This window comes from Pinus tabuliformis, chromosome 8 (genome assembly GCF_031772625.1).
Source record: "Pinus tabuliformis cultivar Carrire ecotype Pingquan chromosome 8, CPIR1, whole genome shotgun sequence".
Taxonomy (NCBI): Eukaryota; Viridiplantae; Streptophyta; class Pinopsida; order Pinales; family Pinaceae; genus Pinus; species Pinus tabuliformis.
Window position 1 is genome coordinate 932,843,597 of NC_142294.1, and position 12,570 is coordinate 932,856,166.

Below are 12,570 nucleotides of genomic sequence, written 5' to 3' on the forward strand. Positions count from 1 at the left end.
TATATAAAGATTTGCACTTTCAGTGTAGAAAACGTGCACTCTAGTAGCAATATTCTGAAAAATACAATTATGGTGGCAATATGACAGAGGTATTATTGGGGGAGGGGTTATATCGGGGGGAGTGGTATGGAGTATGGGGAATATGGGGGAGGTATTAGCTAGAATGGCGGAGTGAATGTATGGGGGAGGTATTATTTGGAGGTGTAGTTATATGTGGGAGCATTCAACGTAATAGCATTACATACCATTCAATGGAGGGAGGCTAGCGGGTTATACCATAGTTACATATTAAAACGTAGTTATATATTAAAAATGCAACTATTAAAAACCGTGAGTGGGAGCGAAGTGTATTGACTAGACATGCGGTTTGGAGGTATGAAGGAAACCGGGGTGCACTCAAGGCCAAGCCACGAGCTACCACACAACCGGGAGTCGATAGGTGGGTGGTATTAACCGGGAGCCGATGGTAGGTAAGCAGTGGGAGGTATGACTGTCAACTAGTATGGTGCGAAGTCGGGAGTATTAACTGTGCAGAAGGAGGCAGTATTGTTAAGCAGCATTAACCGTTGAGATACACAGTCAAGTTATATGTATGTATTACGCCAACACAGTCACATTATATATATGTATCATGCCAACACAGGCGCAGGAGGACCGGGTTTGGATTGAAATCAATGCGTACCATACACCACATGGCCTTCAAAAAAAAATATCAACGCACAACATACACACAGTACCAATGTTGCAGAAATTACACGCGGAGACAGGACTGCTTCAACGCATTTCCAAGTCAACTTCAAAAGCTTCACAATAGATTCAGAACCAACACACTGATAGCATAACAACAAAACATTGGTGACCATCAAAACTTCAACGCTCCATTTCTAGGAATTAATAAATGCAGAAAACCTTTTATTGTGACCCACAACCAAGGAGTTCAAAAAATAGTGAAGAGAACCATTTGCATACCATGAATCCAACATACATACCATGAATACATTCACATCAGATATACGAACCAACACACCAGTATTTGAACACAGAGATTCAAAGTTGCAGACGACTATTTCAACACTCCGACTTCAAGGTTTTGACCAGCTTACATCCCAGCATTCAACCAAACACACAAGAGATCAATTCAACGTACAAGGAGGAGACACAAGCGGACAGAGAACAGAGAATTCAACAGAAAGTGGATAGAGAAGGGAATCTAGACATATTTTCTGTGAAGGGAGAGGAGTTACTAAACATAAAACACTAAATTGGGACCTGTAGCTCTGATACCATGTCAGGCCAAGAGGTAATTTCTCAAAATGAATTGTGATTTTCCATTAATGGTGATCATAGATATATACATGTAGGGAGAGACTCTTGGGATTCATCTCCCAGTATCTCTTCATATTCCACTTCTCCTTATTTTCTATTTATGCTATTTTACATATATTCACCCAATTCCAATGATTAGGTGTCAACATTATGTTTGGTTATGATATGATATTTCTTTGCATTATTTCTAATACATGTGTGTGCATCAAGGAAGATTTTACTAGATCCACTCATCTCTAAATTTGATTAGATCCACTCATCTCTAAATTTAACATAACCATTCATCTCTATGATTTTACTGGGGGGCACGCATCAATCTAGATTCCTTGATCTCCAACACCACTAGTCTCATTGTAGAGGCTGACATAGGAGAGGATAGTGGTCTCCATCGTCACACCTATTTTTTCCCCTCAGTCACTAGATGCCTGAAGGGAAAGCGACGTGGCACCCTTGGAACTTCAAAGGAAATTTCTTAAAGGGCACAACCGGCTTGGCACCCTTGGCATCAAGAAGAAACTGATTGGTTTGGAACCCTTGGAACTTCAAGGGGAAGTTCTTGAAAGGCATGACTGATTTGGCACCCTTGGGATCAAGAAGAAACTAATGAAATCTAATTAATATATGATAATCATACTAATTCAAAAAAATGTAGTAAGTGAGGTTGTAGAACCAAGTTAAATAAATCAAGAGTAAACCTTGGGGTAAAGGAAGAATAAGAAGAAATAAAAAGATTGGACCTATTGAGTAACTCTACCCTTTCCATGTTTGGAAAATCCTAGGTAGATAATATGGATATAAAGTAACTCCAAAGGATGAGAGTATTTTAATAAGAAAAAAGGGGAAAGGGATAGATTTAATTAAAAACATTAATCTTAGTCTAATTTAACCTCATTAAGAAAAGAGGGTGGTGAATGAAAATAAAGAATAATAATTTAAATTAAATAAATTTAGTTTCATGAGAGAGTTGAAAATAATTAATATTATTTTGTATTAATGGAGAAATGGTTACACAAGTTGTAACGTATCTCCTTAGTTTAGGATTTGTTCTTAGAGTGTAGGAGTTTGGTTGCAACTTCCTGATCTCTAGTAATGTACTTAATGATGTAATTGCTCATTTGATGGATGTAGAGAGTACGGAGAGAGTTCTCTTTGTTTTGAGTGCAATCTCCAGGTGCAGTACTCACCTGTGACCTGTAACTCCTTCCTTTTCAATTCAAATCTGATTTTTATCTTCGTATCAGAGCACAGAGTAGGGATAGCCTTAATTTTTTTTTTAGGATGCATCATTGATTACAGAACTGTAGTGGCGGTGGAGTGTACAGAAGCATTTGTAGAATCAGGTGGACTGCAGTAACACCTGAAGATAGGTCTCAGATGACTGATCATCTCTGAGTGGAAAATAGGGTTGGCGCGGTTTCGTCGTGAACAGTTGCGCCATTTTTGAGCGGAAGAAAGGGTTGGTGTTGTTTATTAAAGAACAGTCGCGCCATTTGGCGCTGTTTTGAGAGTGATAATCGTGCCAGCGCGCCAGAAAGTGCTATTGGCACGGAAAATCAAGCCTTAATCGCGCCAGTTTCGGAAGACGCGTCGATTTTGTTTTTGGCACGGATCTTTCGCCGTCGAGTAGCGCCAGCCTCTTTCTCTTTGGAAGATCTGCAATTTTTTGCAGATCGGCCTTGCCCGGTGGTGGCACTTTGAAATTTCAGATCTGTTCGGTGGCAGCAGATCGGAGTTGCCCGGTGGTGGCGCATTGAAGTTCCTGATCTACTCGGTGGCAGCAGATCGGAGTTGCCCGGTGGTGGCACATTGGAGTTCCTGATCTACTCGGTGGCAGCAGATCGGATTTGCCCAGTGGTGGCGCATTGGAGTTCCTGATCTACTTGGTGGCAGCAGATCGGATTTGCCCGGTGGTGGCGCATTGGAGTTCCTGATCTGTTTGGTGGTAGCAGATCGGATTTGCCCGGTGGTGGCGCATTGGAGTTCCTGATCTGTTTGGTGGCAGCAGATCGGATTTGCCCGGTGGTGGCTCATTGAAGACTTATTCATCAGAGGATCAGAAATTTTATTAGTCCAATATGAATAACAGTGATGAGTACTCTCTTAAGCCAGAAAAGACGTGGTCTATTATCAGGCCAGTAGATTATTTGCTCAGGGAGCAGCGACTGCTGTTTATTTTGATAGGAATCGCCATCGCATCGACTTTCTTTATCCTTCAGCCTGGTTTTTTGGCTTCTAATGTGAATGAAAATGGAAGGTTTGTGCCCGACAAACCTCATCGGGTTGTTTATGAGACTCCTGTTTCTCGGTTTGCTCAGTATCATTCGGGTTCGATGGTGAATTCAGGGGCTAAAGTGCCCCTAGGTTTGAAGAGAAAGTCCCTGCGAGTTGTCGTGACGGGTGGAGTTGGCTTTGTTGGCAGTCATCTACTTGACAGGCTCATGGCAAGAGGCGACAGTGTTATTGTTGTCGACAATTCCTTCACAGGAAGGAAGGAGAATGTTTTGCATCATTTTGGCAATCTGAGGTTTGAACATGATGTTGTGGAACCCTTATTGTTGGAGGTTGATGATGAGGGTAAGAGAACAACCGAAACTCTGACTATGGGAGTAAATGTTGAGGTTCGGATTGCTCGATTTTTCAATACATACGGTCCACGAATGTGTCTTGATGATGGTCGAGTTGCATGTAATTTTGTTGCTCAGGCTTTGCGCAAGGAGCCTTTGACAGTCTATGGAAATGGGAAACAGACACGGAGCTTCCAGTTCATTTTTGATCTGGTTGAAAGCCTTATGCGACTTATGGAGGGCGAACATGTTGGTCCTTTCAATCTTGGGAATCCTGGGGAATTTACAATGTTAGAACTAGAACAGGTTGAAGAAGGAAAGGATGACTCTAACAGTGATTGGGACATTCCATTGCTAATGGAAGAAAACAGTAAGGAAGATGAAGAGCAGGAGCAGAAACAAGAAGAAGAAGTAACAGGAAATGTAATCAATAATGCAAGCCTAGAAAAGGCTGAAATAGACAGATTTGAGGTAAGTCCCCTACCAAGGAGATCAAGTAGGAATACTCGATTACCTTCTAAATTGAAAGACTATGCATTAATGTCAAAGTTTTTAAACATTGTAGAACCTGCAAATTATGAGGAAGCAAGTAAATCTGATGCATGGAGGGCTGCAATGTATGAGGAAATAGAATCAATAAACAGAAACCATACTTGGGATTTGGTTGAATTGTCTGAAGGTAAAACCCCCATAGGATGCAAATGGCTGTATAAACCAAAAATAAATGCAGATGGGAGTATAGAGAAACTTAAAGCTAGACTGGTAGCAAAGGGTTACTCACAGAAAGAGGGAATAGATTTCGATGACACCTTTGCTCCTGTAGCCAAATTAAACACCATTAGAATGCTAATTTCCTTAGCAACAAAACACAAATGGCAGCTACACCAGCTAGATGTTAAGTCTGCATTTCTGAATGGTGACTTGAAGGAAGAAATTTATTTAGTACAGCCTGAAGGTTTTGTGAAAAAGGGGCAGGAACATCTTGTGTGTAAATTGAAAAAGGTACTTTATGGTTTAAAACAGGCACCCAGGTTGTGGTATGAGAAAATTGACTCATTTTTTGTACAGCATGGCTTTCATAGGAGCTTGAATGATCCAAATCTGTATACCAAGTTTAATAAACAGAGGCAAATTATTTTGATTTCTTTGTATGTAGATGATATGATCATAACAGGTAATGCTAACAATCTGATCAAAGAAATCAGATGTCACAAGTGTATGAGATGGAAAGACTCTGGACAAACCTTTCTTACTCAAGGGAAGTATGCCAGAAGCTTGCTGGAAAGGCTCAGAATGGAGCAGTGCAGATCAGCAGCAACACCATTACAGCAGAACTTAAAGTTGAGCAGTGACGACGGTACTAAAGAGGTGGATGCAACCATGCACAGACAACTAGTTGGTAGTTTGATATATCTGACTACAACTAGACCAAATTTGGCATATTCTGTTAATGTGTTGAGCCAGTTCATGACAAAACCACTCGAAAGTCACTGGGTCGCAGCGAAAAGTGTGATGAGGTATCTTAGTGGTACTAGTAATTATGGCATTTTGTACACTAACACTTCTAATGTTATTCTAGCAGGTTTTTCAGATTCCGATTGGGCAGGTAACTTGGATGATCGAAGATCTATCACAGGTTACGCATTCAGCATTGGATCCAGGGTCATAGCATGGAGCAGCAAAACGTAGAGCACTGTAGCTCTGCTTCATCGAGAGAAACTACAGTCAAAAGAGATATGTGTTGAATATTGTAAAACTTGTGATAACATGGCTGATATTTTTACTAAACCTCTTAGGCGTGTAAAGTCTGAATTGTTTAGAGGGATGGTAGGAGTTCAGGATAATCCTTTCTCCATTAAGGGGGGGAGTTGAAAATAATTAATATTATTTTGTATTAATGGAGAAATGGTTACACAAGTTGTAACGTATCTCCTTAGTTTAGGATTTGTTCCTAGAGTGTAGGAGTTTGGTTGCAACTTCCTGATCTCTAGTAATGTACTTAATGATGTAATTGCTCATTTGATGGATGTAGAGAGTACAGAGAGAGTTCTCTTTATTTTGAGTGCAGTCTCCAGGTGCAGTACTCACTTGTGAGCTGTAACTCCTTCTTTTTCAATTCAAGTCTGATTTTTATCTGAGAGGACCTCCATGTAGCAAGAGCCAACACAATGATCTCTATCTAAGAGTCAATTTGAAATAAACTAAGGTATAGTTGGGGAACCAAATCTAAGACCTACCAATTGATTTCAATAATGAACACAAAAGGAGTATAAAATGGGGATCAAAAGAAAAATAGGATAAGAAATAGGGAGTCATGTTGGGGTGAGAGAAAATATTATTTTCAAATAAGAATTTAAGTAAATAACATAGGAGAGCCTTGGTGAGAGGCTGACATATGGATAGGTGAATACTCAAACTTTTAGACTAATAAAATAGTTAGTTTTGCATGAAGTGACAAGTTTCACCTATGAAGCCTCTTATAAGATAAGGGGCAAGCTATGGGAGAGGGATCACTTTTTGCCCTATTGTTGGATGGATAAATAATGCTATTGTGAGTGACTACGAATTCTAGAGTGAGTTTGGTGTTGTGTAGGCCATTAGAGAGGGAACTCTTGAGTCGAGAGTGCCCTCTTTAATCGACAAGTATTCTTCCTCTACTTATAGTCCCATTGCAACTCGGGGGTCCATGGCGAAGAAAAGTACCCAAGGAGTAGGCTGGGAGGTCAACTGGTGAGTCATCAACATTAGGACGAGGCACATCATCCCTGACACATGGACAAAAATAGCAACAAAGGATTGCAAGCAACAACAAAGCCAAGAGAAAATATCTACTCCTTCGGTGAATGGTACCTCGTCTTTTCATAAAGTTCTATTACATGATTAGTGTTGTATAAATAATTACCAGGTTGTAAAAGTAAACAATATGAGGGTTGCATGTAAATTATGAGCTATTGATGTATGTGCCTTCCCTTAATATCTATTTGTTTCCAATGTTGATGGCTTTTTAATTACTATGCGATCTTCATAATTGATGTTGTTATCGAATGTTTAGCTTAAAATGAAGATATTCATTTGCTTATGATTGCAATTTGAGACTTACCTACATTACTTATGGGTTAAATAAATACAAGCGTGGTTTCATGTATCTAGTAACCTATTGCTATTATCTTGAGTATGACTGAATTTTTAAAAAATGGAATCTTAGGGATGGTCCCTACAGGAATGTAATATATCCTGTACTTTCATTTTATATTAATCAATTGATTTTTCTATTTTCTCTACACTATTGGTGCACCTCTGTGTCCTTTTTTAATGGTAAAGGAGCTTATCAGTATGGTATCAAAGAATTAACATTCCATAAAGAACTAGTATAATACGATATCAAAGTGTGATTAAAAGTATGAGTGGTGATCCAATTTGCATTAGAATCTTAGCATGGTATGAGAGTCGATGGTTGTGATGTTGGGAGTATGAGTTGGATCACATTGTGATGGACCTAGGAAATTGAGTTGATTTAGAGCCAACTAAAGGACTAGTTAAAGGATAATGTTACTAACATTGATGTTTGATTGTAGAAAATTTGGTGAAGGACGGCCATAAGTAGAGGAAGATGATAGAGAGGGTATCCCTATCTATAATCTAGATTCTGCAAGCCAAATTTGATGGTATGAATCATGCCATCTAGAAGTAAAATATCAAAATCTTATCAATGAAACATAAGTTGTTGAAGTTGGTTAGACTCTAGCAGTAGACTCCTCAAAACTAGAGAAGTTTGAATCATAAAATGAAGATGTGATGGTAATGATAATATTATTGGTCATGAACCACAATATCCCTCATATTTGAAGTGAGCATAACACTCACAAAATTTGGTATATGTTGAAGCATTTGCATGAGACCCCAAAAAATATCTAGTATTTCACTTGTAGAACTAGTTATAAGCGTGCCAAATGCCCAAAGATAACATTATAGAGGGAACAACAAATATTCAAGATGTCAAGTTTGGTTGTTAGCTATAGAGCTAAAGTAGAAGCAAAGGATAGTGTCACGTTGATGATAAATGGGTTGACATAGTTGTTCCAGTGATGTGTGACCACTTTGTAAATTGCTAGCACAACAAGCACTAGTTTAATAAGTTGAGAGGTATGTTGTTGCAAGAAGAGCAGAGGAACAAAAAATGTGAGCAAGTTAGAAATGAGCAAGAATTCAATGCTCAAATGAGAAGAACAATGTTAGATGGAAGCAAAAGAACCAAAAAAGTAGTTACCTTCCATGGAATAGTAAGAGAAACCAAAATCCACCATGACACCCTATGCTTCAATTGTAGGAAATTGATACATTTTGCTGAAGACTATCACAAAAGAAAAAGAGGTTATCTTACGGAAAGGAGGAACAATCCAAAAATTATGTAGAAAATAAGACACTGAGCAAGATATGTTTTCCTAACATTGCTAGTAGCCATAATTTCTTCAATGATGCCTAGCATATTGGCTCAAGAACAACTAGGCACATATGTTATAAAAAAGATTGGTTTGACTGAAGGACCCTACATAGGGTGATTCAGTGAATCTTGCAAATGATAATAGGAATGCCATCAATTGTGAAGGTTCTATTCCAATTCTCACTCATGATGGAAAAATGAAACAAGTACAAGATGTATTATGTGTTTGGATTAAATAAGTAATTTCTATTAGTGATCAAGATGACTAAGTTGAAATACAAGGTGGAGTTTGTTAGAGACAAGTGCTCAATCAAGGACAAGGATGGCAATGTAGTTGCTAAAGGATACCAAGAAGATGGCTAATACAATTTTGTAGTGACGCATGTTCATGCAAGAGCAATGGTGGCATTGGTTGATTCAAATGCAATGTATGGCACTTTCCGTATGAAAAATTGATATTCAAGAGTCTATAGTTATTATATAAGTTGAATATGGTGCACTAAACTATATAAGATGCATAATCCAAGTGAGGTATGTGAGTCCTTTATTCCAGGTAAGCAAACCAAAGAGGGGACCATTGTTCTAGGTAAGAAAACCAAAAAGAAGATTCCAAAAGGAAAACAACCTACTGAAGCTTGTGTTCATTGATTCGTGTGTTCCCATGAAGACAATCTTTTCTTTGAGTTATGTATGACATCACCCTCATAGACGATTGCAACGAAAATAAATGGGTGTACTTCTTAAACAACATGTCCAAAATGTTCAACTATTTTCTAGAATTACAAATGGAAGTTAAACAATAGAGAAAAAGGAAGAAAAAAATGTTGAGATCCAATTGGTGAAGCAAGTATAAGTAGCTACATTTGAGAAAATATTGTAAGGATCAAGGTATCTAAATGTTGATTTCTCATAGGATCTTCTAAACTGATAATTACTTCTTATGATTTCTTTACTTACTCTTGACTTGCATTCATATTCATCATAAAGAAATTATATAGAAGATCTCAACAGTAAAAACTAAATTCCAGTAGAATCATAAAGACACAGCAAACAAGAACACAAACATTTACCCCTGGAAAGCCCACATGGGGAAACCCAACAACCTTTTCCTTAGATAAATTCTTCAGTTCAACAAGAGAGACACCTAATCTTCTAGTCAATCACAAGGTCAAACTAATCGACAAAGGAGACTTGGTCAATCCTGGTCTACATCACTCCTAGTCAAGTCAATCATATGGCTAGGAGACTTGATATGGTCTACTCAGTTAGGGCCAAATTTTAGCCTTCTTCTGCACCCGCAAATTTCAATCCTGCAACTCTGTTATGCCTCATAAAATTTAACCCTCTTCTATACCAGTAAAAACTAGGATCTGTTGCCTTGAGATGCCTAAAAGTTTGACCTTTCATTTGTCCTTGCTCTGCCTTAGATTCGTCCAACACTCTACCTCGGATTTATCTTGTTCTTTGCCTCAAAAGGTCCAAATTGCTTGAACAAATGAGGTCTGAAAATTGTGTTCATAGGAGGAATTCAAGTGCCTTATAAATACGCTTCTAGCTAACCAAATGGGTGCCACTTGACTGGCGCTGACTTGACAAGGAGGAGAGTTGGCTTGTTTTGAGCCAAAAATTCAATTTTCAAAATTCAAATTTTCTCTTTTCAAAAGGACATGAAGAACATGCCTTAGGGTTTCTCTCTTGATAATAACATGAAGATTATGCTTTATATTATCATTACAAATACATCAAGAGCTAAAAATATAAATTATGAAGATCGACCATAGCTACAAAATTCAACACTTCCTCTAGCTAGGGAGGTGTTCATAATGACTCTCTAGATGTTTTCATGTTGACAAATTTCTCAAAGAAAAGGTTATAACAATTGATCATCAGCGTCAACATCATCCAATTACCATAATACTGGTCAACAAATGTGACACATGGTAAATGATCAACATCAACAAGTTACCATAATTTCAATCGATACCTCTAACCTATGGTGTATCCTTACCATAACCCTGGTTGGTACTCCCAACACATGGTACATCATTCGCATCAACTAGTCACCATGATTTTGATCGACGTCCTTGACACATGGTATACTTACTAGTCTTGGTTCACCACGATCCTAGTTAATCTCTTTGACTCGTGATGAAACTCCAAAGGCCACACTCTACAGTAATTCTGGGCCTAATTCTAAATGGGCTCACTCAACCTATATGGAGAGTATACTGAGCCTGATGCTGAAAGGGACCCACTCAACTAAGTGATTCTGGGCCTCTAGGACCATTCTTCCTAATTTTGGTTAACATGTTTGACATAGGAAGAATGACTATCCTCTACTGGACCATTCTCCCTAATTTCGGTCATACTTGACACAGGGAGAATGTCTATCCCTGATGCTATCATATCAAACTGATTCGGAAACGTGAAAAGTGACTTTGGTTTATTTAAAATGTGTTTGAGTTTGTTTGCATGATTAAAAACCCCTTTAAGAGCTTAAGCATATAAACATGAAGAGATTATGGGAAATTGCAGAAATAAAAAGAGAAAACACATAAATAAAAATTGCACCACTGGATTGTTAACAGAGTTCGTCTGCTACTCGGACTACGTCTCCGGGCCCTTTTCTCTAAGTGGGGAGGCATTTTCTTATTATTTAGATGCTAAGCTTTAATTTTCTTTGTTACATCAAAAGTACATTAAACGAGCCTCTTGCTAGCTTCAAACCTTCTACTCACTCTCTAGAATCCACTGCAAAAGACTGCTCGTAAAAAGGATGAGTAATGTCTTCACAATTGACCTCCAAAGTTTCTCTTTCTCACTAGTCTACAAGATTTGTCATCACTCTAAGAGCTCTCGGTTCTGTCAAATATTTAACACTCAATGCTATGGCACAATGGCATTTTTTTATAATAAAGAGTCGTTGGGGGCCTGACTGACATGAGGTCGAGTCGTCGAACCACCAACGAATTACAATGTAAATTTGTCAATGAATATTATATAGTTAAAATTCCCTTGACGAGGTCAAATCACATATCACCAACAACAAAAAAATTCTAACCTTCAAATCAATGCATTTTGGTGGTGATATGGTATATAATCAACACGACAATGGTTATAACCCTCAATCCGACGGTCCAATGAAATATGCCAATGTTACGTTGGTTGAAACCCCTAAATAAACATTTGCATATGAAATGGTCACAACTTCATGGGCTCCGCTTGGTATGTAGCCATGTCTTATAACCAACATAACAAATATATAACACATGTTATAATGCAATGGTATCATGGTTGGTGGAGGTTCAATACAATTTAGGGAAGGTTATGTTTGGTGGAGCCACTAGGTTTAGTAGGCTTTGCCCCCCCATTTTTCCACCATATATTACCATACAATAAATACCATTTCCGCTAGTTCTATAAACAACGGAGAGTTGTGACTTGTTGGTGGAACGCTTGGCTAATGCACTGGTGGTTACGAGTTCAAATCCCGCTGAGAAATCCACCCCCTAACAAAATCCATGGAAAATTTTAGGGGCTAATATTCACAGGTGGGCTAATTTTCTATTATTTTTCCAAAAAAAAGATTTGCCAATTTCCATTTTTTCTAAAAATTATTCGCCCAAATTTTATAGTATAAAATTATTTTACATTAAATTTGCCAAAATTATATAGATATTGTATATAAAACCATTAGAATTTTGAATTTTTTACAAAGATATGAGAAAACCTTTTATAATTTACATATGACTGACTACTGAGATTCGCCAAGGTTTCTAAACTTTAAGACAAATATTTATCCTTAAAATTATCCCTGACAAAACTTTAATCCTTCCGCCAGGGCCACATGGCTCCCTGTCATAGGGCCACGTGGCACCCATTCATTAGGCCACTTTGCTATTCTTGATAGGGCCATGTGGTAGACCCTAACCAAGCCATGTGTCGTCTTCAGATCAAAGCCTAGTCATCTTGTCAATGCCACGTCTCAGTCTATCATTGGTCCACCTGTCAACACTGCAGTTCCACATGGTGCTCACTAGTTCTTCTATGTGTCCTTTGACTTTGACTTTTTGCCTATTTCATCGAAACTTCAGAGTGCAATACCTTTGGCATACAAACTCCTTTTTCTCCCATTCAAGTTGTGTTGGATTCAGTTTTTTGATCTCTACGAAATGGCATTGTTCTTGCTTGAATCTAAAGACTTTTAATCTTTGAACATTTTGAGATCCTCCAGGATCA

The 12,570-nt window shown here is 38.2% G+C and overlaps 1 protein-coding gene across 4 annotated transcripts in view; it reads right to left on the reverse strand.

Moving 5' to 3' along the window:
* LOC149238578 (rhodanese-like domain-containing protein 14, chloroplastic) overlaps positions 1-12,570 on the reverse strand; it is a 422,676-nt gene that overhangs the window by 123,464 nt on the left and 286,642 nt on the right. The window lies entirely within an intron of this gene.